This window comes from Rhineura floridana, chromosome 2, assembly GCF_030035675.1.
Source record: "Rhineura floridana isolate rRhiFlo1 chromosome 2, rRhiFlo1.hap2, whole genome shotgun sequence".
Lineage (NCBI taxonomy): Eukaryota > Metazoa > Chordata > Lepidosauria > Squamata > Rhineuridae > Rhineura > Rhineura floridana.
Genome location: NC_084481.1, coordinates 237,558,076 through 237,582,499, shown reverse-complemented (window position 1 = coordinate 237,582,499; position 24,424 = coordinate 237,558,076). Strand labels below are relative to the sequence as shown.

At 44.9% G+C, this 24,424-nt stretch overlaps 1 pseudogene; it reads left to right on the top strand.

Moving 5' to 3' along the window:
* The window catches only part of LOC133378053 (transcription factor IIIB 90 kDa subunit-like), a 70,108-nt pseudogene that overhangs the window by 26,342 nt on the left and 19,342 nt on the right, over positions 1 to 24,424 (top strand).

Here is a 24,424-nt window from a genome sequence, read left to right as displayed (position 1 = left end):
CACTCACTTCCTCTCTCAGACTTGAATCAAGGTCTGTTACTTCTGTCCAGTTTATCTGGCAGAACTGAACCTTTTTCGCTGTTTCTAAAGCCTTGGGCTTTGTTTTCACTGCCTTTGTCTGAGCAGGATTACTAATGGGGTTGGCAACCTCACATTGAAAACGTAGGTGCCCCGGTCTACCACATTTGTAGCATAATTTCTCCTCACTTTTAGGGTACACAGTTCCACTCTGGGGTGTCCTGTGCCCTTCAGATTTTACTGGAGGACTCACTCGCTGTGGTACCACATCCCTTCTGCCAGCGTTATATGGTCTGGGTTTAAAATCTCTTGATGTTTTCCCCACCCAGCCAGTTCTGTTGGAGGTGACGTGATCCGCCATCTCTGCGGCCTCCTGCACCGATGTAGGGGAACGGTCTTTGACCAGGAGCCTTATTTCTGGTGGTAACTGATGGTATAATTGATCCAATATCATGAGGTTTTTCACCTCCTCCACAGACTGAGCTTTTGCACTTGTCAGCCATTTCCCAAATATGTCCATCAGTTTTGCCCCCAGCTCCACGAAAGACCTCCCTGTCTGTATCTGGCAGTTTCTGAAAAGCTTTCTAAAATAATCAGGGCCCAGTCTGAATCTTTTAAACACTGTTTCTTTGAATTCAGCATAGGTGACGGGCCTGTCTGAGGGGAAATATTGGTATACCTCAGCCAATTCCCCTTTAATCAGGTTTGATAAATACTGCATGTATTTATCTTCAGGTAGCCCCCACAACTGAGCTGCTTTTTCAAAGGTTGTGAGATAAATTTGAGGATCTTGACCAGGCTCATAGACAGCAAAGTCCTTTGGAGTAATTTTTATTTTTGCTCCATCTCTGTCTTTCCTTGTCTCATCAGAATGAAACTTCTCTCTTTCAAATTTTAACTTTTCTGCCTGTAATTCCGCATCCACTCTCATTCTTTCAGTTTCCATTTGCAATCTTTCAGTTTCCAACTCTTGCTGTTTATCTTTTTCCTCAGCCTCCCTCCTCAATCTCTCAGCTTCCAACTCCCTCTGCTTGTCTTTTTCCTCAGCCTCCCATCTTAACTTCTCTCTCAAGTACTGTATATAAGCGGGATTGCTTAAATATCCTTCTGGGGTCTCTTCCCTGACAGGTTGTTTTTGCTGGGCAGTTGCAAATCCTATAAGTGCTACCCTCAATTCATCTACCCCTTTACCCTCGTGAGGTAAATTGAATGTTATGCACTTCTCCACCAGCTCCTCTCTTTTCATTTTTATGTATTCAGCCATGGTGTTTGAGTTCACTCACTCTTTGCCACACACTTTTTGCCAGTCACTCTCACAAGTAATCTTGTTTTGTTATTTCTGTCTGCCACACCACTGTTAAGGATTCCCTAGTATTCGTACCACTGCTACAGCCAACACCTGTGACGTAGTCTCCTTTGTTCGTATCTGGATTCTCTGTTGTTCGTATCCCACCGCTACTGCCACCACCTGTGACGCCCTTCCCTGGCTCTCCCTGTCAGGTTCCTACCTGCGCGTGGCTACTGCCTGTCACTAGGCACCACCAGGGACTCCACCAGTCCGGACTGTCCTTTTTTATTGTTTCTCTCCCCGCTCTAGCACAGATCTCAACAGATCCCCCTGCTAGGCAACCACCAGTCACGTCCTAATACTAGTATTCCCAGAGACTCTGAATACTGGTATTGTTATTCTCTTCACGGCTGCCACCATTTGTTACAGTTTCCCTTCAGCCTTGGTCATTACCTTACCCTCCCTTCTGGTCTGTGAAACCCCAGCCAAGGATCAGGCCTTTGGTAAACCAAATTAAGTATTTATTAAAGATAACAAAGCTAACAAGATTAACAAGATTTCTTCTTAAGGCACATAAGCATATGGTTTTACTCAATACTAATCCGAACTCCACCCCCCTCCTTCTCCACTCTCTCCTGGCAAACGACTCTCTCAAACCCACCAAACAACCCACTCTTTCTCTTCTCCCCCCAGATTCCACTCTCACTCTTCCTTTTATACGTTCAGCCATTTTAAACACTCAGCCAATCATCTAGCATTCTACTGCCCATTCACTCCCCCTCCTCTTTCACTCCACTTACCATGTATCTTCTAAACAACAACACTTACCATATATACATTAATATAGGAACATCACATTGCCCTCCTCAGTCCTAGCCTTCTTCTGATTTCTTGAGTATTATCTCCATTTTGGTTAATGACTGTGCTGAGGTATTGATAATCCTTGACAAGTTCAATGTCCTCATTGTCAACTTTAAAGTTACATAAACCTTCTGTTGTCATCACTTTAGTCTTTTTGACATTCAGCTGTAGTCCTGCTTTGTGCTTTCCTCTTTAACTTTCATCAGCATTCTTTTCAAATCATTACTAATTTCTGTTAGTAGTATGGTATCATCTGCATATCTTAAATTACTGATATTTCTCTCTCCAGTTTTCACAACTCCTTCATCTTGGTCCAATCCCGCTTTCCGTATGATATGTTCTGCTTATAGATTAAATAAATAGAGTGATAAAATACACTCCTGTCTCACTCCCTTTCTGATGGGGAACCAGTCGGTTTCTCCATATTGTGACCTTACAGTAGCCTCTTGTCCAGAGTATAGGTTGCGCATCAGGACAATCAGATGCTGTGGCACCCCCATTTCTTTTAAAGCATTCCATAGTTTTTCATGAACTACACAGTCAAAGGCTTTGCTGTAATCTATAAAGCACAGGGCGATATTCTTCTGAAATTCCTTGGTCCGTTTCATTATCCAACATACGTTTGTGATATGATCTCTGGTGCCTCTTATTTATTTATTTTATTTATTTATTATTTCATTTATACCCCGCCCTTCCTTCCAACAGGAACCCAGGGCGGCAAAGAGAAACACTAAAAACACTTTAAAACATCATAAAAAAACCCTTAAAATACATTAAAACAACGTTAAAACATTAAAAAAAAAGGTTAAAGACATATTAAAAGACCTATTAAAAGCAATTCTAACACAGACACAGACTGGGATAGGTCTCAACTTAAAAGGCTTGTTGAAAGAGGAAAGTCTTCCAAAGGCGCTGAAAAGATAGCAGAGATGGTGTCTGCCTAATATTTAAGGGGAGGGAATTCCACAGGGTAGGTGCCGCCACACTAAAGGTCCGTTTCCTTTACAGAATGAACCTCCTGATAAGATGGTATCTGCAGGAGGCCTTCACCTGCAGAGCGCAGTGATCGGGTAAGACGGTCTTTCTGGTATCCTGGTCCCGAGCTGTATAGGGCTTTGTACACCAAAACTAGAACCTTGAACTTGGCCCGGTAGCAAATGGGCAGCCAGTGCAGTTCTTTCAGCAGTGGGGTGACATGTTGGCGATACCCTGCCCCAGTGAGCAGTCTCGCCGCTGCATTTTGCACTAGCTGCAGCTTCCGGACCAACCTCAAGGGCAGCCCCACATAGAGCACATTACAGTAATCTAGCCTAGAGGTTACCAGTGCATGAACAACAGTGGTCAGGCTATCCTGGTCCGGAAACGGCCGCAGTTGTCTTATCAGCCGAAGCTGGTAAAAGGCACTCCTAGCCACAGAGGTCACCTGGGCCTCTAGCGACAAAGATGGATCCAGGAGCACCCCCAGACTACGGACCTGCTCTTTCAGAGGGAGTACAACCCCATCCAAAGCAGGCAACTGACCAATTATTTGAACTCGGGAACCACCAACCCACAGCACCTCCGTCTTGCTAGGATTCAGACTCAGTTTATTGGCCCTCATCCAGCCCACCACCGAGTCCAGGCAGCAGTCCAGGGCTTGCACGGCCTCTCCTGATTCAGGTGCTATGGAGAAATAGAGCTGGGTATCGTCAGCATACTGCTGACACCATGCCCCAAATCTCCATATAGATGTTAAACAGCATGGGGGACAAGATGGTACCCTGTGTCACCCTACAGCACAACTGCCAGGGGGCCGAAAGACAGTCACCCAATGCTATTCTCTGAGAGCAACCTTGGAGATAGGATCAGAACCACCGTAAAACAGTTCCTCCAATACCCATCTCACCAAGTCGGCCCAGAAGGATACTATGGTCAATGGTATCAAAAGCTGCTGAGAGATCAAGTAAGAATAACAGGGTTGCACTCCCCCGTCCTTCTCCCGATAAAGGTCATCCATCCTCTTCCCTTTCTAAATCTAGCTTGGACATCTGGCATTTCTCGCTCCAAATATGGTATGAGCCATTGTTGAAGAATCGTGAGCATTACTTTACTTGCATGGGATATTAAAGCAATAGTTTGATAATTACTGCATTCCCTGGGATCCCCTTTCTTTGGAATTGGGATGTATATGGAACTCTTCCAGTCTGTGGGCCATTGTTTAGTTTTCCATATTTCTTGAAAGCTTTTGTCAAAATTTGGACAGATTCGGTCTCAGTAGCTTGTAACAACTCTACTGGTATGCCATGCGTTCCTGGTGATTTGTTCCAAGTATTTTAAGAGCAGCTTTCACCTCACATTCTAAAATTTCTGGTCCTTCATCATATGGTTCCTCCATGAATGAATCTGTCATTCTTGCATCTCTTTTATAGTTATTCAGTGTGCTGCTTCCATCTTCCTTTTATTTCATGTTGGTCAGTCAGTGTGTTCTCCTGTGGATTATTCAACATCCCTAGTTGTGGTTTAAATTTCCCTTTCATTTCTCTAATCTTTTGGAATAGGGCTCTTGTTCTTCCCTTTTTGTTGTCATCTTCTATTTCTAGACAATAACCATTGTAATAGTTCTCTTTGTCCCTACATACTAGTCGCTGTATTGTTGCATTTAGGATTCTAATCGTGTTTCTATCTCCTTTTGCTTTTGCTTCCCTTCTCTCTTTAACCATTTGAAGAGTTTCTTCAGTCATCCATTGAGGTCTTTCTCTCTTTTTAACTCAAGGTATTGTCTTTTTGCATTCTTCCCTGGTAATGGCTCTGACTTCACTTCATAGTTCTTCCGGTTCTCTGTCAACTAAATTTAAAGCCTCAAATCTGTTCTGTTATTTGATCTTTATATTCTTCTGGGATGTTATTTAAATTGTATTTTGGCATTATGATTACTTTGTTCTTCTTCTTTAGCTTTACTCTGATTTTCGATATGACCAGTTCATGATCTGTACCGCAGTCTGCTCCTGGTCTTGTTTTCACAGAAAGTATTGAACTTTTCCATCTTCTGCTACCAATTATATAATCAATATACAGTGTTTACAGTCTTTTCGGTTGCTCAAAAAATGTGTTGGCAAGAAACCAATTATTGGCTTCACAGAATTCAATTAAGTCTTTTTTCTGCTTCATTTCTGTCCCCTAGGCCCCATTTCCCCAATATTCCTAGTTCTTCTCTGTTCCCTACTTTTGCAGTCCAGTCCCCCATGATTATCAGCACATCTTGTTTTGGTGTGTGATCAATTTCTTCCTGTACTTCTGCGTAAAATCCCTCCAATTCCTCCTCTTCTGTGTTTGCCGTTGGAGCGTAGAGTGAGATGATGGTTATGTTAATAGGTTTCCCGTTTAATCTCATTGATATAACTCACCCAGACCTTGTGTTGTAGCTCCTAATTGCTTTTGTTACATCACTTCTCACTATTAAAACAACCCTGTTTCTTTTTAATTTCTCATTTCCTGCATAAAATATTTTGTAGTTGCCTGATTGAAAATGTCCCATTCCAGTTCATTTTAATTCACTCACGCCAAATATTGTCATGTTGATACATTCCGTTTCTTGCTTGACAATTTCTAACTTTCTCTGGTTCATGCATCAGCCTCTGGGCTCCTTTCGGCTTTGACCCAGCTGTGTCATTAGTCACAGCGCTATTCGTACTTGTCCTTTGTTCTTCCCCAATAGCTTGCTGAGTGCCTTCTGACCTGGGGATCTCATCTTCCAGTACTATCTCGTGTTGCATTTTGGATACTCTGTTCATAGGGTCTTCGTGGTAAGAGATATTCAGAGGTGGTTTACCATTGCCTTCGTCTGAGTTTGGATGCATCTTAGTCTGGTGTCTCAGCTTTGACCATTCTGCCGTGGGTGCCCCTGCTAGGAGTCTAGCCTCTTGGTCTAGACACCTGACGGCATTGCTCTCAGCTTCTTCAACACTCTCAAACTCCCTCACCATGTTAAGATGTGCATCCTAGGGGGGGATGATGTGGATAACGGAAGGGTTTTCAAACATGTAGCAAATAACCGCACCCACCCTTGTGGATGGCAGGATATGGACTCAACCTAGATTGAAATCAGCATATTGAGGATGAACATGAACTGAGGACTGAGAAAAGTCACATTTTTATGCTACAAATGGGTTAGTGTGTACGCAGCCTTAATTTGGAGAAACAAGAAGGCTGGCAAACCACATTGGCTGCCTGCTCAAAATGGTTTTCCAAATGAAAATTCAGAAGTATTTATTTATACAGTTTTTCAGGAGGATCTCGCAAAGTGGTCTCCATAAAATTATTTTTAAAAAATGCTTCAATCAAAATTATATAATAAAATAGAATAGGTAACCAATTGTTTGTCATCGAAGAAGCTGTATTTGTTCTCCTTCACTCTCTGCAGGGAGGGGAAAATATAGTCTAATCCATGACTAATGGAATGTTGATTCTGCTACTATAAACCTTACAGCCCTGGACAGCAATTAGTTTTATCGATCACTTTTGGGAAGGGGATGGCAAGAACCAGCCCACCAGAACACCTTTTTGGCTTAGGAAGCATAGGAAGTTGCCATATACTGAATCAGACCATTGGCCCATCTAGCTCAGTACACTGACTGGCAATAGCTCTCCAGGGTTTTGGGCAGGGTTTCCTCCTAACCCTACCTGGAGATGCCAGAGATTGAACCTGGGACCTTCTGCATGGAAAGCAGATTTTCTGCCACTGGGCCATGAAGCGTATGGCTATGGTTTTCAATCTGAATTTGTTCGACTGAGATACAGGGAAGGGCCTTCTCGCCAAAACTGTGAAATACTCTGTGAGCGAGGCCCATGTTGTCTCCATCTTAATGAAAATGTCGACCCAGTGTGCGGCAGCTGTGAAAAAGGCAAATTCCATGCTAGGGATAATTAGGAAAGGTATTGAAAATAAAACAGCTGATATCATAATGCCGTTGTATAAATCTATGGTGCGGCCCCATTTGGAATACTGTGTACAGTTCTGGTCGCCTCATCTCAAAAAGGATATTATAGAGTTGGAAAAGGTTCAGAAGAGTGCAACCAGAATGATCAAGGGGATGGAGCGACTCCCTTACGAGGAAAGGTTGCAGCATTTGGGGCTTTTTTATTGGTCAGTGACGCAGGCTGTGAGACTCACAGACAAGGTTTTTAGCAGAGAGAGAGAAACCTGAAGCAGAAGGATTAAGCTGTGAGAACAGAGTGCCAGACTATCAAGGTCAGTGGCTGGCTGGGAGTGTGATAAGGTGGGAAACTTGCAGGAACTCAGAGTGGGGGAAGAAATGTCAATGGAGAGAGCTGTGTCTAATGTCTTTGCCTAGTAAAGACTCTTACAAGAAACTTGCCTGGCCTGTCTTATTCCTGTTCTATACGGCGCTTGAATTCAAACCACGTTTGACCTATACACGCAATCGCCAACAGGGGTTATGGGCCCAGCTTATCAGGTGTGGTAGCGGGTTCAAGAGCCGGTGAAGTGGTGTTGTTGCAGAGAGAAACAAAGCGCAAGTAAGAGGCAAGTAAGAGTGGGCAACATGGCTGTAAATCTGTCTTCCGGGATGCCGATGGAGAGGCTGAATGCTGTAAATTACTCCAGCTGGAAGTGGAGAATGAGAGCAGTTCTGATTAAAGAGGATTTGAATGATGTCGTGGAAAACCCCCCTCCGGCAGCTCCTTCAGCAGCGTGGCTGAAGAAAGACGAGAAAGCGAAGGCTTTTATTACTCTGGGGCTATCAGATTCACAACTGTTGCTGGTGAGTAATGAGCCGACAGCTAATCAGATGTGGGAAAAGTTAAAAGCCGCTCATGTACAGCAAACTGCGGGAAGCAGGCTGTGTTTAGCACGGAAGCTTTATCAAATGCGTTTTACAGATGAAGTAACTATGGAAGAGCATTTGGCTGAATTTCGTAGATTAAATGCTGAGCTGCAAGATCGAGGCGTGCATCATAATGACTTACAGATGGTTTATCTCCTGTTATCTTCATTGGATCAAAAATGGGACGTGCTGGTCTCTAGTCTTGAAACCCAACCTGATGGGAATCTGACTTTGGACTTTGTGGAACAGAAACTTCAACAAGAGTGGAATAGGAGACAAGAGAATAAGAAAACAGAATTAAAAGAGACTGTGACTGTGTCTGTACAACACCAAAATCAAAGAAGCAAGCAAGAGACTAAAATATGTTATTTTTGTGGATCACGTGGGCATATACAGAGACATTGTTTAAAGAAGAGGAATTACAGAGACTTTGAAAGTCAGAGAGCAAGCGTGAACTTTGTTACTAAGGACAATAAACTCATTAACTCTAAATGGCTTCTTGACAGTGGAGCGTCTAATTGCCTAATCACAGACTCTAGTTTATTTTACACTTCAAAGCCGACGCAGGAGAAGATTTATCTGGCTGACGGATCGACTCAGGACGTGATTGCAACAGGCACGCTGAAGATGGGTAATTTGGGAATTTTAACAGATGTATTATTGATTTCTGGTTTAAAATATAACATTCTATCAGTAAGAAAATTGGCTCAAATAGGTTGCAAAGTTACATTTGAAGGGGATAGATGTTTTGTGAGAAAAGATGGTGAAATATGCATGCAAGGGAAATTACAGAATCAAATGTTTATGGTTGAGTGCAAGCTTGATAAACCCACGTGTGCTTGGATAGCAGTTAATAAAGATAAACATGATAATTGTTACCATGAATGGCACAGAAAACTGGCACACGCACATTTCCAAAAGATACAAAACACCCCAAAGCATAGTCAAGATTTGAAATTAACACATTGTGAGCATGTGGATGAGTGTGAGGTATGCTATAAAACAAAAATGACAGTAACTCCAGTAAATAAGAGCTGTGAAAGCACGACTACTGAACCCTATCAGCTCATACATGTGGATTTAGCTGGACCTTTTCAGTGCTCAAAAGGTGGAGCAAGGTTTTATTTAGTGATTGTGGATGATTTCTCCAGATTTACACATGTGTTCTTATTGAAAAAGAAAAGTGATGCAGAAGAGAAATTAAAGGCATTCATACAGAGAACAGAAACACAACATGGGGTTGTTATCAAAAATATCAGATCAGACAGAGGTGGTGAATTTACCAGTAATTCATTTAAAACATATTTGGAAAATAAGGGAATAATACAGAGTCTCACTGCTCCCTTCAGCCCATCCTCCAACGGAACGGCAGAGAGGAGGAACCGGTCATTGCAGGATTCATTGAGAGCAATGCTAGCAGATGCTGATATGAATAACACTTATTGGGGTGAATGTATTCTGTACACTGTTTATATTCAGAACCGCCTTATGCACAGAACAATAGGCATGTCTCCCTATGAGAAACTGACTGGAAGAAAACCCAGGGTGAAACACATAGAACGTTTTGGGGCAAAATGCTGGGTACATGTAGTAAAACAAAGAAGACATGGTAAATTAGGCTCAAGAGCTCAAGCAGGACGCATTTTGGGATTTCAGAATTCATATTATAGAGTTTGGTTGCCTGAGAAACAACAAGTAGTGTTAAGCAGAAGCATAAAGGTGATAGATAAACCTTGGAGAGACAGTCAAACAGTGATCCTAGATAGTGCAAGCAAACAGGAAGCTGCTGATGTTCCTTTCGGGCAACAAATTCCATTAAAAACTGCATTAACAGATTTAATACACGGTGGCAAACGTACTGTTAAAAGGCTGAGAGGTGAAGACATAACAACACATGATACAGAAATGCCAAGTACCAGTGGTGCAGGTCCAAGTAAAATTGAAAGTGAAGAAGAAATGGAAATAGATAATGTCAGGAAATCAGAGAGAAAAACGAAAGGTCAACCACCTCAGAGATTTGCATTTAATGTTACACAACAGAATAATGAAACAGATGAATTTCCAGTAGAATGGGAAAAAGAAGGACCAATAGATAAAGAAACAATGGATCTAATGTGGAAGTTTTGTATTGAGGAATGAAATAAATGTATTGTCAAATAAAAGTGAACAAACATGAATCTGTGAAACTTGTGTAAATAAAGAATAAAGAAACTGAACTGAACTGAAAATGTAAATGTAAGCTGTAAGAAAACAAACCATGTACTGAAATGTATTGTAATGAAAAGTTAATGTTGTAGAAAATGTAATAATTGTAACATGAAGTTTTGTAGTCTGTAAGTCTCAGGTGGGGGCTATTGGTCAGTGACGCAGGCTGTGAGACTCACAGACAAGGTTTTTAGCAGAGAGAGAGAAACCTGAAACAGAAGGGTTAAGCTGTGAGAACAGAGTGCCAGACTATCAAGGTCAGTGGCTGGCTGGGAGTGTGATAAGGTGGGAAACTTGCAGGAACTCAGAGTGGGGGAAGAAATGTCAATGGAGAGAGCTGTGTCTAATGTCTTTGCCTAGTAAAGACTCTTACAAGAAACTTGCCTGGCCTGTCTTATTCCTGTTCTATACGGCGCTTGAATTCAAACCACGTTTGACCTATACACGCAATCGCCAACATTTTTAGTTTAGAGAAAAGGCGGGTCAGAGGAGACATGATAGAAGTGTATAAAATTATGCATGGCATTGAGAAAGTGGATAGAGAAAAGTTCTTCTCCCTCTTTCATAATACTAGAACTCGTGGACATTCAAAGAAGCTGAATGTTGGAAGATTCAGGACAGACAAAAGGAAGTACTTCTTTACTCAGCGCATAGTTAAACTATGGAATTTGCTCCCACAAGATGCAGTAATGGCCACCAGCTTGGATGGCTTTAAAAGAAGATTAGACAAATTCATGGAGGACAGGGCTATCAATGGCTACTAGCCATGATGGCTGTGCTCTGCCACCCTAGTCAGAGGCAGCATGCTTCTGAAAACCAGTTGCCGGAAGCCTCAGGAGGGGAGAGTGTTCTTGCACTCGGGTCCTGCTTGCGGGCTTCCCCCAGGCACCTGGTTGGCCACTGTGAGAACAGGATGCTGGACTAGATGGGCCACTGGCCTGATCCAGCAGGCTCTTCTTATGTTCTTATGTTCTTAATGGCCTTCTGCTATGTCACAAAGCCCTTCTTCTTTCAACGGGAATTTGGATTAATAAACTATTGACTGGTTGTTCTTTTTTTATAATGCTGCTTTGAATTTTTGTAAATATTTATTAAGGAGCCAACAAATATCCTTCAGTGGTCTGGGTTTAGGGTCTGCAATCGCTAGTCCATTTGGCTAAACTTTATATGATGTGGGAGATCTTAATCCAGATCTCGCATGGTAGATTTATTGCCCCTCAAAACAAACTTCACAGCAGCCATGTGGGGCTGCTGATTTAATCTACATCTTGTACCTGTCCACCTGGAATTAATAGCAGTTAGGGGGTGGAATGTAGATTGGGGAAACAGCATGGAAGGAATGGATGTAACAGCCTCCCATCCATTGCCACTTTCCCACATTGAAGTAAAAGCGAATACATGGAAGCCCTCATCACATATCCTCTGTGCCATGTCTGACGTACCAGCCTACCTTCTCTTATCAAGCATGCTCTATGGGGCAAATGCCCTCCTCTTAATGTGAAAACAAATGTTCACTGGTGCATTTTGGATGGCTTGTTGAATATGATTCAAATATTGCATCAGAACTCTGAAAAGGCTTAAATTCAAGTGCAACAATAAAATCTTCAGCTGTTATTTACTAAAAATATTTTACTCCATCCCCCTCACCTTTCTTGAATAATCTATGATCTTTGCAAGGAACATAGATGGAAAACTAGCAGACAGAACGTTCCCTGTTGAAATGCTTTACGAGAACATTATTGTCTCCTGTCACTTCCTGTTCCCAGTTGGTGCTGCCCTCTAGCACACCCTGGCCACTCCTTCCCAAACATTCTGGTAATATATTTTACTGGCCTGGTTATTGCCTGCATTGTCGTATTAATTACGGTCAAGAGTAGTCAGCAGTGTTTCCTTGTGTAGTGCAGTAATTTAAAAATCTGGTTTTATCTGTATGCAGTGTTGAGAAATAGTGCAAGAGATAATGCAACCCCCTTTGGCTTCCATCCACCAGTTGTATGCAAATACAGAAGTTTGCAAATGACTCTTAGGTTGTATCCAATGGTAATCCTACTGAGAGTAGACCCATTGAAATTAATAGCCATGGCTAACTTTGCTCCATTAATTTCAATGGGTCTACTTTTAGTAAAACTTAGTTAGCGATAACTCTTAGGGCATCAGCACAAGGGTTACTACTAACACAGTGGGACTCCTCCCTCTCCTTCCCCCTGTGCGTGCTCTGCACCCTCCCCAAATCTGCTCTGGAGGGTTGTGGGAACCCCTAGAACAGATTTAAGGGACACATGGGGGAGTTCTGTTGCACAAGCACTTGTGCTGATGGAGCTACTTATTTAGCACCACATTAAATACTACCCTTAGAATTTAAATGGAACAGGTGAGTCCCACAGAGGTCAATGAGACTACTCAAGAGTAAATCGTGTAAGAGTAAATTTAAGCATTTATTCCCAAATAAACTTTGCTGCAGAGACTAGGCAGATTCCGTCACTCATGGTCTTATTTTTAAGGCATCAGTTATGGTGTAGCGGACAACCTTTTAAAATGTAAGCACATTCCTTGGCCATATTTATTTTAATGAAAGCATGAAGAAGAATGCACTGCATTATTTTGGACTGGTTTTGTGGATGTCTTCAAATTTATCTTCTGTGACAAGGAAGACACCAAGGAGAAAACTGTGGGTGTGGTTACTAACTTGCAAACATTTGTGCTTGTTTTTTCTTGGTGTTGTGGTGGATAGCTTAAAAAAAATGACCCAAGTGTGGGCAAGCCATATAAACGGTGCACTAAGAAAAGGATTGAAAATGAAACAGCCAATATCATAATTCATAAATCTGTGCAGCCACACTTTGAAAACAGCATACAGTTCTGTTCACTAAACAGTTTCTGTTCAGAAAAAGGAAGCCAATTTGATCAAGGAGCTGGAACAACTCCCCAATGAGGAAAGGTTACAGTGCTTGGGGCTTTTAAATACACAAAGACAAGTACAGTAGGGCCCCACTCATATGGCAGGTTACTTTCCGGACCCCCGCTGTAAAGCGGAACATTGAATAGAACCCCCGCTCGGTTTACTTACCGGGCCGCGGGGCGAGATTTGTGGCCTGGAGTGAAGCCCAGCAGCCATCAACGAAGAGGGCAGGCGTGCCTGAACTGACGAGCGGCCGGGCCTATTTAAACTCGCGCTGGCTTCTCCTCTCCCTCTTCTTTATTTGGCATCGGAGGGATCTGTGCTTCAGTGAAGAGAGCGAAGCTGCAGTGTGGCGAGCGCCATTTTGACGGAGCAAAAGAGCGGTGTGGCGGGCGCCATTTTCGGGCGTCTTTCAAGCCGTTTTTGCAGGCTTTTTCCTCCCCCCTCACGGGGAGTATATGTGTTTGGCCTTACAGAGGCTGGTTCCTGGGCCTCTCCAGCCTTATATTCCCCTGCGGGGAGCGTTAAGAGGGCCATCTAGCCTCGCGGAGGCCGGTTCCAGGGCCCAATCCAGGGCCTGGCTGGTGCGGGCTGGGTCTGGGCCTCCCTCTCCCCACGGATAGCCAGCCAGCCGGCCTGTGAGGCCTTTGAGCCTTCACTGGGCAGGAGCCTTAACTCCTCCCAGGGGAGGTTCTGCACTGCTTGCAGGCTTTTCAGAGGCTGACTAACAGGGCCCGATTCTAGGCCTGCTGAGCCTGGCTGATTGGGCCTCATGTTGTCTGTGGGGGTATCATATAGGCTTGCAGGACCATTAGGCCTTCCCATTTACAACTGCTCTCGGGGTTTCGTTAAGACTGCTCTCAAGGGGTTTAGTTTAGTTAGTGGGCTGTGAATTTGATCTATAAGGCCTCTTATAACGGGAGCGGGGGTAATAGGAGCCAGGGGCATCAGGCCCTCACTTTTACCTGAGATTTCATAATGCCACCGAAAAAAGGACAAGGGGGGCCTAAGGGGAAAGGTAGGGCCCCCAGATTGGTTTTGGAGGTGCCTCCTCTCAGTGCTTCCATGGCGAAGGATGCTGAACCACCTTGGGCTGCTATCCTGGCTCACCTTGAGGCCTTGGAGAGGGCTCCCTCACAGCACTCTACCACCACTCAGTTAGTTGCTACCGCAGCTAACAACCCCCCTGCAAAGCGGGCCAGGGGGAGGGGTCAGCAGGTATCAAGCGTGGGATTTAATTACCATACAGCTATGGCCTCTTCTTCCCAGCAATCCACTCCTGTTCGAGGGGTTACCACCACAGCTAGCAACCCCTATGCCAAACACTTTCGCGGTAGGCGCCAGCAGAATGCGACCTCTGAAGGAGATGGTCGAACTGCTACTGCTGTCCATACGACTATTGCCTCTTCTCAGCAAGCCACCCCTAATCAGGTGGTTGTGCTTACAGCCACCCATCCCCCTGCTAAGCGGATTAGGTGGAAGAGTCAGCAACGCGCAAACACAGAAGTTGAGGTTCCACCAGTTCATGATTCCAATAACATTAATCATACTCTGGATTTAATTCTAGCTCGACTGGACGACCTGGAGGCAGGGCCCAGCAGGTTGGCTGACGTGGCATCTGTTTCTGAGCAGGCAGGGACTTCGACTCCGCAGTCATCAATGGATGCTGGATCGGGGGAGAACTCGGGTGAGTGTGACAGGGCCAGCTCGCGAGGACCAGGTCCTGTGTGGGGCTGGCCGCCTTGGGGCTATCCATACTGGGGGCTGGGGCAGGCTTGGCCCTTTTCAGCACCGATGGGAGCTGAGGAGGTTGACCAAGCTACTGCTACGCAAGAAGGGGCTGGCATTCAGGAACAACAACCCACATTGCTCCAGGCCTGTGACAAGGTATGGGGACCTACTCAGGCTGGCGCTACAGCTTCCTTAGGGGGGACTTCGCCAGATGTTACAGCTGACCCTCTAGGGCGCATTTGTGCGGGAGCCATCCCATTTGGTGAAACTTCTGCCCCTTTGGGATTTCACTTGCTGCCTGCAACTAGGGAGAAAATATGGAAAGGTGACTATATAGACCTTTTTACCCTGTTGTATAGGGAACCAGCGAGGAAGGAGAAAGATAAGGGAGACGATAAGGATAGTGACATGACTAAGAGGTGCAAGATTGAACATACTTGGGCTAATTGGCTACCTGCCTTTTTAACTTATATGGGTGTCATTATGCAAAAACAGCCACAGCGTGGCTCTGTCATGATTAAATATCTTGACATTATTTATAGAGCATACGCAGAGTTCCAGGGCCTGGCTTGGCTTTCGTATGACAAAGTCTTTCGCATGAGGGCTGCATATGACACCTCCCTTCCTTGGGACAAGAAGGAGGCGGACCTATGGCTTCTGTTCATGTCCCATTCACGTCCAGTGCCAGGCGACCGTACGGATAGTGGACACCTCTTGCCTAAGCAGTTAATGTTGACCCCCTCCCGTGGGGCAGGGGGTTCAATCACACCTGCTCTGCTGGGAGTTCAGCTCCCATGGTTCCTGCGGCCACAGCTCATGCCGCTTTAGGCATGAGTGTTCCCTGTGTGGGAGCCAGCATGCCTGTACGTCCTGCCCAAGGAGACGTTTCTTCAAAGGAGGGAATAAGGACCACCCCGGCCCCAGGAGGCAAGGAGCTCCTGGCCCAAATCAAGGAAAAGGGCCCCAGTCCAATTAAGCTGATGGAGTTACGAAGTTTATTGGAAGTTTACCCCCTAGTTCACGAAGCTCAGTTTCTGTTAGACGGCTTTACAAGAGGCTTTCGGATCCCTTATATAGGACCTAGGTGTGCGTTCCGGTCCAAGAACCTTAAGTCAGTCTTGGGCATGGAACAGGTGGTACAAAACAAAATTAACAAAGAAAGGGAGGCAGGTAGGGTTTTAGGTCCCTTTCCCTCACCACCCACTTCTTCCCTTAGGGTTTCTCCGCTGGGCATTGTGCCAAAGAAGGCACCTGGTGAGTTCCGCCTGATACATCTCCTACCCACACGGCCAGTCAGTAAATGACTTTATTCCCCAACTTCTCTGTTCGGTGCGCTACACCCCCTTTGACAGTGCAGTGGCGATGGTTCGGTGCTGCGGGATTGGTGCACTGATGGGAAAGTGTGATATAAAGTCAGTGTTCCGCCTTCTGCCTGTCCATCCTGGGGACTTCGAATAGTTGGGTTCGCTTTTGCGGGCAGTTTTTATATAGACCGAGCATTGCCCATGGGCTGTTCGATCTCTTGCTTAGTATTTGAGCGTTTTAGCTCTTTTCTGGAGTGGGCAATCAGGAGGCGGTCTGGGGCACAATCAGTGGTTCATTATCTGGATGATTTTTTGTTTGCTGGCTGTGCACGCACTGGTGATTGTAAAACTCTTATGGATCACTTCACGGGTTTGTCACACCTTGGGGTTCCGCTAGCGGAGGAGAAAACCGAGGGCCCATCCCCTATTATTACCTATTTTGGAATTGAAATCGATACTCTGTCCCAATGCTGCCGGCTTCCACTGGCAAAGTTAAAGTTGTTGCGTGACAAGATCACACGTGTTCTGGCCTCCAGCAAGGCGACACTGCTTTCTCTCCAGGAGCTAGCAGGTTCATTAAACTTTGCATGCAGGGTAGTAGCACCGGGGCGCGCCTTCCTTTGGAGGGTGTACGATGCAATGTCAGGACTATCACATCCACTGTTGCGTGTGCGTGTATGGATCATACAAGGATGGAATCCAAGAGCCGCATAGAACAGGAATAAGCCAGGCCAGGCAAGTTTCTTGTAAGAGTCTTTACTAGGCAAAGACATTAGACACAGTTCTCTCCACAGACAGCTTTTCCCCCACTCTGAGCTTTTCCAAGCATCCCACCTTATCAGGCTTCCCAGCCAGCTACTGACCTTGGCAAACCTGGCGCTCTGTTCTCACAGCTTAACCCTTCTGCTTCAGGTTTCACTCTCTTTGCTAAAAACACCCTGTCTGTGAGTCTCACAGCATGCTTCACTGACCAACAGCCCCCACCTGAGACTCACAGATTACAAAACTTCATTGTTCATCATTACATTTCTACAATATTAACTTTTCATTATTCTGTTGTGTAACATTAAATGTGAATCTCTGAGGTGGTTGACCTTTCGTTTTTCTTTCTGATCTTCTAACATTATCTATTTCCATTTCTTCCTCACTCTCTATTTTACTTGGACCTGCACCTGTTCCTGCACTGGTACTTGGCACTTCTGTATCTTGCATTGCCATGTCTTCACCTCTCAGCCTTTTTACAGTACATTTGCCACCGTGTATTAGATCAGTCAATGCAGTTCTTAATGGAATTTGCTGTCCAAAAGGAACATCTGCTGCTTCCTGCTTGCTTGCACTATCAAGTATAACTGTTTGACTGTCTCTCCAAGGTTTATCTATCACCTTTATGCTTCTGCTTAACACTACTTGTTGTTTCTCAGGCAACCAAACTCTATAATATGAATTCTGAAATCCCAAAATGCGTCCTGCCTGAGCTCTTGAGCCTAATTTACCATGCCTTTTCTGTTTTGCAACATGTACCCAGCATTTTGCCCCAAAACGTTCTATGTGTTTCACCCTGGGCTTTCTTCCAGTCAGTTTCTCATAGGGAGACATGCCTATTGTTCTGTGCATGAGACGGTTCTGAATATAAACAGTGTACAGAATACATTCACCCCAATAAGTGTTATTCATATCAGCATCTGCTAGCATGGCTCTCATTGAATCCTGCAATGACCGGTTCCTCCTCTCTGCCGTTCCGTTGGAGGATGGGCTGAAGGGAGCAGTGAGACTTTGTATTATTCCCTTCTTTTCCAAATATGTTTTAAATGAATTACTGGTAAATTCCCCACCTTGATCTGATTTGATATTTTTGATAACAACCCCATATTGTGTCTCTGTCCTCTGTATAAATGCCTTCAATTTCTCTTCTGCTTCACTTTTCTTTTTCAATAAGAACACATGTGTAAATCTGGAGAAATCATCCACAATCACTAAATAAAACCTTGCTCCACCTTTTGAGCACTGGAAAGGTCCAGCCAAGTCCACATGTATGGGCTGATAGGGTTCAGTGGTTGTGCTTTCACATCTCTTATTGACAGGAGTCACAGTCATTTTTGTTTTATAGCATACCTCACACTCATCCACATGCTCACAATGTGTTAATTTCAAATCTTGACTATGCTTTGGGGTGTTTTGTACGTGTGCTAATTTTCTGTGCCATTCATGTAAACAATTATCATGTTTATCTTTATTAACTCCTATCCAAGCACACGTGGGTTTATCAAGATTGCACTCAACCATAAACATTTGGTTCTGTAATTTCCTTTGCATGCATATTTCACCATCTTTTCTCACAAAACATCTATCCCCTTCAAATGTAACTTTACAACCTATTTGAGCCAATTTTCTTACTGATAGAATGTTATATTTTAAACCAGAAACCAATAACACATCTGTTAATATAGTTCCCAAATTACTCAACCTGAGCGTGCCTTTTGCAATCGCGTCCTGAGTCGATCCGTCAGCCAGATAAATCTTCTCCTGCGTCGGCTTTGAAGTGTAAAATAAACTAGAGTTTGTGATTAGGCAATTAGACGCTCCGCTGTCGAGAAGCCACTTAGAGTTAATTAGTTTATTGTCCTCCTTAGTAACAAAGTTCACGCTTGTTCTCTGACTTTCAAAGTCCCTGTTATTCCTCTTCTTTAAACAGCATGCTTCACTGACCAACATCCACAACACCACATTAGAGTTTCAGCGGCCCTTAAGGCAGACCTGGTAGTTTGGTCTGCGTTTCTACAGGATTTTAATGGGGTCTCTTTCTGGAGGCGGGATCGCCTACTGGAGGCTGAACTCCAAGTGCACTCCGACACTTCCGGGTCTTTTGGTTTTGGAGTTATTTTTAATGATTCCTGGTGCCATGGTAGCTGGCCGCTGCACTGGGTTCAAGAGGGTTTAGTCAGAGATTTGACCCTCTTGGAATTCTTCCCCATAGTAGTGGCAGTACATCTTTGGCCAGACAGGTTACGGGATACCACAGTACATTTCTGGTGTGATAACCTGTCCACGGTGCATGTTATTAATTCATTATCATCAAAAAACCCTAGGGTCATGCACCTAGTACGCGCCTTCGTGTTGCATTGTCTCCAGTTTAATATTCTGTTCCTGGCACGCCATGTCCCAGGTGTTGATAATACTATTGCTGATGCTCTGTCACGGAACCAGATGGAGAGATTTCGACAGCTGGCACCGTGGGCCAGGGCTCAGCTGGACGTGGTGCCACCGGAACTGTGGGAGATTGGCGGCTTGAATCAGAAAAGGCAATAAGCACTATGTACTATGCCCAGCACTATGGCCAGCTACCAAAGATCAGGTAGGGAGCTTTTGGTTTTCAGGGCTGAAAGGGGATACATACAACAATGGCCTGTCCCAGTGGAGCACCTCATTGAGTTTTGTGTAGAAGGCAGAAGGAAGGGCCTGGTTGTCACAACTATTAGAGGTAAGCTTTCTGGCCTTTCCTTTTTGGCTAAGTCCCAGGGATTTCTGGACCTTTCAGATGACTTCCGCATCCGTAAGATGTTGGAAGGTTGGGCACGGGAGCACCCTGTAATTCCGGATGCTCGCTCTCCGATACACCCAGAACTTCTTAGGGGGCTTCAAAGGCAGTGGGAGGTGCTATGTTCTTCCAATTTTGAGGCCAAGCTTCTTCATGCTACTGCACTTACACTTTTCTTCGGAGCGTTCCGGATTAGTGAAGTGGTGGCTAGGTCCAAGGGGGACTTATCTCTACGTGCCCTTTTGATATCGGACCTTAGTTGGCAGAAGGAGCAGGCCCTCTTACGGCTGCGATGGTCCAAAACTGACCAGTGCATGAAGGTTCGGGTGGTGATACTCTTCCCTTCACTGATGGGTGACATCTGCCCAGTGTTAGCATTGAGGTGTTATTTGGCCCTGAGGGGTCAACAACCAGGATATCTTTTCAATCATGAGGATGGTCAACCCCTTTCAAAATTTCAATTCTGGGCTTTGACTCGGAAGGCCATGGACGATTTGTGTCTCGACCACCACTTGTTTGGGACTCACTCCTTTCGTATTGGGGCGGCTTCTACAGCAGCATGCCTGGGATACCCCCAGGAGCGACTACAGGCTTTGGGGAGATGGCGTTCCAAGGCATATAAGTCCTATGTGCGATTGTTTACAGGGAGTCAAAACGCTAGCCGGTTATTACTGTTATACGTTAATCGTTTGTTTTGACAGACCACTGGAAAGAAAACGGAAGAGCATGCATCCTCCTCTGCAGCCATAGTATGATCTGTTGGGCCGGCCACATATTTAACCCAATGCATATTGTATCTGTGTCTTATTTCACCCCTGGGCTGCAATGACGCGTGGTGCCCAAAAACCGCCGTAAAAGCGGATCAAGCACCATATGAGTGGGGCTTTAGTCTAATTGTGTCTAATTGAGACTGCTGCATTAGCGAAGCACCTTAAAGCGAAGAGCTGTAAAGCGGGGCCCTACTGTAGGACATAGGAAGCTGCCGTATACTAAATCAGACTGTCGGTCCATCTTGCTCAGTATTGTTTACACTGACTGGCAGAGGCTCTTCAAGGTTTCAGGCAGGAGTCTCTCCCAACCCTACCTGGAGATGCCAGGCACTGAGCCTGGGATGTTCTGCATGCAAGACAGATACTCTACCACTGAGCTGTGGTCCACATGTACATGGTATGGGGATATGATATCGGTGTATAACATTATGCATGGTGTAGAGAAAGCAGGTAGCTTTTCTCTATCTCTCAAAATACTAGAAATGGGATTCATCCAATGAAGCGAAATGTTAGAAGATTCAGGACAGACAAAAGACAGTACTTCTTCACACCGCACACAGTTAAGCTATGAAATTCCCGCAGAAAATAGTAATGGCTGCCAATTTGGACAACTTAAAAGGAAATTAGACAAATTTAAGCTCTCAATGGCTGCTAGCCATGATGGCTAGGGTTGCCAGGTTCTTGGCCTGAGACTGATCCTGTATCTTTAGGAGAAGAGAAAGTCGGCCAAGTGCAGGTGTTCTTGCAACCCTGTAATGGGAAAAACCACAAGGTGGAATTCTCCCTCCTTCCTGCACAACCTTTAAATATACAGAAGACCTCTTGCTTGCCAAGCCCAGCCTCCAAGAGGTCTTCTGTATCTTTAAAAGTTGTGCAGGGGGAAGAGAGAATTCCACCTTGTGGTTTTTCCCATTACAGAGTTGCAAGCACACCTGCACTTGGCTGACTTTCTCTTCTCCTAAAGATACGGGATCAGTCTCAGGCCAAGAACCTGGCAACCCTAATTGATGGCTGTGTTCTGCCTCCATTGTAGAAGGCAGCATGCCTGTGAATATCAGTATTGATAATCTCAGGCGGGGAGAGTGGTGTTGCGCTCAGATCCTGCTTTTGGACTTCCTAGAGGCATCTGATTGGTGCTGTGACGACAGGATACTGGACTAGATTGGTCTTTGCCATGATCCAGTGGAGCTCTTCTTACGTTAGTTATAAGAAGAGCTGGTAGAAGACTCAATTCCTCCTTTGCTAGTCCACTTTTATAACAAGTGTAGGCTAGTGAAAACATTGGCAGGCTAGAAACACAACAGGTTGACAAAGGAGACATGGAGTGTTGCTTGGCCCCTCAACTTGTTGTATATACTGAGCCCACAGGAAGAGGCTTTGCAGTAATGGCAGGATGTTACTTTAGCTTCTGTCTGTGTTGCTGCACCTGAAAGAGCTTTCCAAACCTTAACTGTGGCAGAAATGGGTTGCTGCTGCTTCCAGTTGGACTCTAGCAGTATAAGGGCAACTTCCTTGGAGACTGCACTGCAGGGAGTAGCAGGGGAGGGGATGCAGCTTAATCCTTTCCTTTCTTGCCATATCTGTCTTTTGTTTTCCTTTTAAATGTTTTTTATGTTGCTGTGCATTGCCCTGATGTTTTGCGAGGGGGCAGTATAGAAATACTTCTGTATATAAATAAAATTAATAAATTTATCTAATTAAAATCCCAAGCCCACCAGGTGATTTTGTTTTTTGGGGGGGATTGTTCCCACAAAACATAGCAAAGCAACTGCTCTGTGTGTGTGTGCATGCGTACACTGAATTTTGAACAGGCAAGTGGCAGGATAGTCCCTCCTCATGCCTTTTGGCTCAATCTAGCAACATCCCACAATTGCTTTTATCATTGAAAAGAGAGACATTCTTGTGCGCCTCATGTAATGTCTAGCTTGGCCCTTACAGCCTACTTCCTCCCAAGTGGTGTTCAGAGAAAGAGCCATAGCAAAGTGGTTGAACATCTGCTTTGCCTGCAAAAGGCTGCAGGTTCGATCCCTGGCATCTCTAGGTAGAGCCGGGAATGTTCCTTGTCTGAAACCCTGGATAGCTGCTGCCAGTCTTTGTAGACAGTACTGAGCTAGATGGACTGATGATCTGACCTGGTACAAGGCAGCTTCCTATGGGCTACTACCACCGGAGTATGTTGCTAAATGTCTGAGGTTAGAAAGACGGCTGTAGAAGAAACTGTTTTCTGTCAGTGAAATAAGAAACGAGGGTAGACTTTCTCGTTCAGGATGCATGTTTACAAAGGTAAAGGTTGAGATCAGAAATAGCTGACTCTTGTTTTGTTGCAGATCCATGTTTATATAACCCTCGTTTTGCCCACATGCTGGAGTTAGGCAAGAAGAACCACGAGGTTTCGATGACTGCCCTAAGGCTCCTGCAGCAGATGAAGAGAGACTAGATGCATACAGGGCGGTGGCCATCAGGGCTTTGTGGTGCAGGTATTACAGAACTTGTGCAAATGGTGCTGTGCATGGAGAGGCAACAGTAGGTAGTACAGAAAGTGTTTTGCAGGCAGCCCTGTTCCTTTCGTAACTAAGAAGCGGTTGCTAAATCTACAAGCCTGAACGTAAAATCAAGCTAAGAGGATTGGAATTCACCTCTAGGGTCTAAGCCAGGGGTGGACAGAAGACATATTGGGCTCTACTGGTTGATTTCTGAGTGGTTTGCAATAGATAGCAAGGATTCCAACAACCAAATAACAGCAACAACCAAAATTCTCTTTTAAATTATGCTGCTGATATGAAGAAACTTGAGGAGGAAAACCAGACGTGGGTCTTTGTGTGACACGACTGTAAGCTCAGTTACGATTCTGAAAACAAATTCCTGGGTTGAGTATATGCTCAGAGGTACACTTTCCTTAATTCTAATAGCATGCTCCCGCCCTCTGGCCACTATTTTGCAACTGGCTGGTGTAACTAGAAAGTAGACCCTGCAAGGCTGATGTGTAATGGAGCTCCTGGCAATGCACCAGAATATCATATGTGTTCCTAGTGCAGTGATTCTCAAATGGTGCGCCACGGCACACTGGTGCGCCGCAAGAGGTGACTAGGTGTGCCGTGAATATTATGAAAGTATATTTTAAAAATGAGAAGAAACCCATTTGTATAGAGATTTATTACATCCATGATCAATTTATCATTGTGAGGCACATGCATCACTACTGGGACTCTGTTCCTAGCAGTGCATATGTGCAAGGAAAAGGCCTCCCTGGATATATCTAAAAATATAATATTTTTGTAAGCCATCACCGAGCATGATGACAGTATTCCATGGGGGCAGTGGCAGTCACGTGGCAAGTGAGGACAGCAGGCATGAGGCAAGCAAGCAAGGGGGAAGAGCGAGGCGGCCCGAGCGAGCTGTGGAGGAACAGTTAGGATAGCCCAGGGGAGCTTTTTTATCAACCGTCCTCTGCTGTTGCTGACCTCCACCTCACCAGCAGCCTCAGTGGCAGAAGTCAAGAAGGAAGAAAGCAGCGAGAGAGAAGGACAATTGCTGAGGTGCTGCCTGGGCGCTCCCCACTGTTCCTGTGTCACTCGCCTTGGCAAGTCGCCTCCCTCCTCTTCACAGGAAAAGGTCTAAAGGGAAGAAAGGAGGAAGCTTAGCAAGCCGGTGGGGGTGGGAGAGAGGAGGAAGGTCAGAGAAGGGTGGCTTGTTTGGGAGTCCCTGTGTGTGTTTGGGAGTCCCGGAGGGAAGGCTGGGGGTTGGGAGTTCCTGTGTGTGTGTGTCCCCCTGATTGGTGAGTGGAGCGAGTGGGGGGGGGGTGAGCAAAGGAAGCAGGAGACAGTCTCCCATGTGTGTGTGTATAGATAGATAGATAGATAGATAGATTGATAGATTATTATTTTTTTATTTATATTTATTATTTGATTTATATCCCGCCCTTCCTCCCAGCAGGAGCCCAGGGTGGCAACAGAAACGCTAAAAACACTTTAAAACATCATAAAAGACCTTA